We start from the raw sequence: 4,802 nt of genomic DNA, 5'->3' as shown, positions 1-4,802 counted from the left end.
TTGGGCCCGACTAATAGGGAGTTTTTGCTCCTGGCTGCCGTAAACCGTCTCAAACGTGGTTAGCTCCAAGGAGTACAGGCTGGGTCAAGGGAACCATTGAAGTACAACTGTACCCCGCCATCCATCCCCGATATGGATCGTCATGGTCCTTTCACACCAGCACGGCGTGAAGACCGCTAAACAGCGCCTCTTCCCCCTCATGAGGTTGAAAAGATTTGGAATGGCCTCTCAGATACTCAAAAGTTCTATAGCTGCACCATTGAGAGCATCTTGACTGGCTGCACCACCACTTGGTATGGCAACTGCACCGCCCTCAATTGCAAGGCTGTACAGAGGGTGGGGCAGACTGCCCAGTACATCACTGGGGCCGAGCTCCCTGCCATCRAGGACCTCTATACCAGGCAGTGTCAGAGGAAGGCCCGGAAAATTGTGAAAGACCTCAGCCACCCAAGCCATAGTCTGTTCACTCTGCTACCGCATGGCAAGTGGTACTGGAGCGCCAAGATTGGGACAAAAAAGCCCCTGAACAGCTGTTACCCCCAAGCCATAAGACMGCCTAAAAGTTAATCAAATGGCTACCTTGACTTTTGCATTGATCTTTTTTTGCACTGAACGTCTTACACTGACTCTATGCAGTGTAAGACATTCACACCCACACATTCACACCAACACACTCACACACATTTACACTGACACTCCAACACACACACACACACACACTGCATACGCTCACACACACGAAATACACACATGCATATTGATGCCACACACACACACACACATGGTCACACTCTCCACATACGCTGCTACTACTCTGATTATCTATCCTGATTGCCTAGTCACTTTACGCCTACCTACATGTAGTTGAAGTCGGAATACACCTTAGCCAAATACATTTAAACTCAGTTTTTCACAATTCCTGACACTTAATCCTAGTAAAAATTCCCTCTTAGGTCAGTTAGGATCACCACTTTATTTTAAGAATGTGAAATGTSAACTATAGTAGAGCTTTTATTTCTTTCATCACATTCCCAGTTTGTCAGAAGTTTACATACACTCAATTAGTATTTGGTAGCATTGCCTTTAAATWGTTTAACTTGGGTCAAACATTTCTGGTAGCCTTCCACAAGCTTCCCACAATAAGMTGGGTGAATTTTGGCCCATTCCTCCTGACAGAGCTGGTGTAACTGAGTCAGGTTTGTAGGCCACCTTGCTCGCACACACTTTTTCAGTTCTGCCCACAAATGTTCTATAGGATAGAGGTCAGGGCTTTGTGATGGCCACTCCAATACCTTGACTGTGTCTCCTTTAAGCCATTTTGCCACAACTTTGGAAGTATGCTTGGGTTTATTGTCCATTTGGAGACCCATTTGCGACCCAGCTTTAACTCCTGACTGATGTCTTGAGATGTTGATTCATATATCCACATTATTTTCCTCCCTCATGTAGCCATCTATTTTGTGAAGTGCACCAGTCCCTCCTGCAGCAAAGCACCCCACAACATGATGCTGCCACCCCCGTGCTTCCCGGTTGGGATGGTGTTGTCATGACGTTGGCCTGGGGGTAGGTTTAGACAGTCATAAATACCTCTTTCCCCCTTTTTCCCTCTCCCTACCATACTGATGTGACATAAGAAAACCCCTTGGTAACATAGAGATTCTGGGAACATCAGAAGTTGGGGGGAAATTAACTATATTCTGGTAACCGACCAACTGAACATTTGCGGTGGTACTTAAGGTATATATGTCAGTTCGTGCCTCTGACACATTCTCATCAATGATAGAATGACATAAACTCTACTGTGGAAAGTCAAACATCAGAGGTAATCGGATTCACATGGAATTGTTGTTTAATTCAAATGTTTGAATATGAAATTAATTTGTGAAGAGATTAAATGTAATTTAGCTTCCAAATGAAGATTTGGGTTTTCATAAGTTTGGGCCTCTGCTCAACCAGGGGCCCGCCCGCTGTGAAGAGACATGGGTTACACTTTCAGACACACCCCTCTCCCTCACTATATAAAGCCATTGACAAAATTATAACCTTCTTTTCGGTTACATTAGGATGACAATCCGATGTCAGAATGGTTCAAATAATAACTACAGAACTAAGCAACATCAGCATGGACTTTGGTTGTGAATGGTATGAACTTTGAACTCGTATTCACTACAGAAGTGATACTCCTAGCCGTTGAGTTAGCAACCGCTGCTACAAACGCAGGTTAGGAAGGACAGTCAGAGTATCCCGTCTACTACACAACGACGTTACTACGACAGTGACCACCAGACATTCTTCAAAGGACAGAGGACTCGGTTTGGCAATACGGTCTTCCATCTACACCAACCTACTGAAGCGCAGCTCAGAGTAAAATATTTATTGCATTTTTCTTTTTCCAAATGGGCGGTAATTTAGAATGCATAAAATACTGTATTTACGATAGCACAGCTTCGCCTCTGTTCCAGTCTCCCGCTCTTTCACAAAACCCAGCCCTTCCTTTGTGTAACAAGCTGTCAATTCTGTTCCGCCCGCTAGGACGTTTTCCTTTATGAGGCAATTTGTAATCAAGTTATGATTTAATTGTGTATGTGTGATTCTGTGTGATTATTAGGTATTTAGTAAATAAATAATTAAACCCAATTTTGTATTGCTGATTCAACTGTTAGCCAGGATTCTTGCAGATAACCAAGAATTTACAACTTTCAGAATATGAGACTGAAGTAAGATGCGATTAAATTGACTGCTATGTATGTAAAATATTACAAAATCTTTAAGAGTTTATTCGGAAGATTACAGCTCTATAAATATTCTTTCGTGTGTCCCTCTCTAGTTAATTACATTTACATGATTAGTTCAATCAGGTGATATTAATTACGGAGAATTATTTTATAGAATAGCATGTCGAGCAATAATCTGGCATAGCCAAAGACACGACAGTGTTCTTCGGCTTGCAAGCATCCCCCTTTTTCCTCCAAACATAACGATGGTATTATGGCCAAACAGTTCTATTTTGTTTCATCAGACCAGAGGACATTTTCTCCAAAAAGTACGATCTTTGTCCCCATGTGCAGTTGCAAACCGTAGTCTGGTTTTAATGGCGGTTTTGGAGCAGTGGCTTCTTCCTTGCTGAGCGGCCTTTCAGGTGAGGGTCGAGATAGGACTCGTTTTACTGTGGATATAGATACTTTTGTACCTGTTTCCTCCAGCATCTTCTTCCTTTGCTGTTGTTCTGGGATTGATATGCACTATTCGTACCAAAGTACGTTCATCTCTAGGAGACAGAACGCATCTCCTTGCTGAGCGGTATGACGGCTGCGTGGTCCCATGGTGTTTATACTTGCATACTATTGTTTGTACAGATGAACGTGGTACCTTCAGGCCTTTGGAAATTGCTCCCAAGGATGAACCAGACTTCTGGAGGTCTACAATTCTTTTTCTGAGGTCTTGGCTGATTTCTTTAGATTTTTCCCATAATGTCAAGRAAAGAGGCATTGAGTTTGAAGGTAGGCCTCGAAATACATCCACAGGTAACCCTCAAATTGACTCAAATGATGTCAATTAGCCTATCAGAAGCTCCTAAAGCCATGACATAATTTTATGGAATTTTCCAAGCTGTTTAAAGGCACAGTCAACTTAGTGTTTGTAAACTTCTGACCCACTGGAATTGTGAAATCATCTGTCTGTAAACATTTGTTGGAAATGAYAAAAATTACTTGTGTCATGCCCAAAGTAGATGTCCTAACCGACTTGCCAAAACTATAGTTTGTTAACAAGAAATTTGTGGAGTGGTTGAAAAACGAGTTTTAATGACTCCAACCTAAGTGTATGTAAACTTCCCGACTTCAACTGTACATATTACCTCAATTACCTCAACTGCCTCGTACTCCTGCACATTMACTCAGTACTCGTTATTGTTATTTATTGTGTTACTATTTTTTTGGGAAAATGTTCTTACTTTTTAACTCTGTATTGTTGGGAAAGGGCTCGTAAGTAAGCATTTCACTGGAAAAGTCTACACCTGTTGTATTCGGCGCATTTGACAAATAACATTTGATTTGATTTGAAATCGCTTTYCTGCATGTCAAGGACTGTAATGTCAAGTAGACCTGCTAGGCCTGTGTTTATCAAGCGGTGCTGATCTAGGYTCAGGTCKTCCCTGTCTATAGTAATCATATTAATTATGATCTTAAAGGCTAAACTGATCCTACATCAGCACTCCTACTCTGAGACACTTGATTAATATCAGTATTCCAGTATTAATATCAGTATTCCATCTGATTCTGAATCATCATTTTACCCTAGGCAGTAAAACTCTTAGGTTAGGCATAGACCTCATAGCAGCTCATCTCAACAGATGGGCAGGTTGAGATTCATTGGKGTGACAATGCTTACAATAACCTACATCAATAGGACACGGATACCCTTATTAGCACTGTAAAGTAAGTGTCACTAGATAAGTCGGGCATATTTTTGATTTAAACTCATATTGGGTAGTAGTGATGGATATTCTGTGGCATTGGCACCCTGGAAGAGTGTGACTTAACTAATCCAATGGACCCTGTAGAATTTAGATATAACCATATTGCGTAACCTACAGACCACCATACATGCGCCACGGCTACTCTGTCGAACGGTTCCTCTGGCCAACTTGACATATTGAAGTTGGCAGGTTTGTTTCCTCCCTTTTTCCCTGAGCCAGTGTTTGGTTGTCCCCCTCGGGCTGCGGCCTAGCACAAGGGCCCCTATTGTAGCCGCCTAATCCAGGGGCAACACAGCTTTAGCAACATGGAGGGATAAAAGCCTAT

This window comes from Salvelinus sp. IW2-2015, linkage group LG16 (genome assembly GCF_002910315.2).
Source record: "Salvelinus sp. IW2-2015 linkage group LG16, ASM291031v2, whole genome shotgun sequence".
NCBI classification, from domain to species: domain Eukaryota; kingdom Metazoa; phylum Chordata; class Actinopteri; order Salmoniformes; family Salmonidae; genus Salvelinus; species Salvelinus sp. IW2-2015.
Note: the sequence above shows the minus strand (reverse complement) of the source record.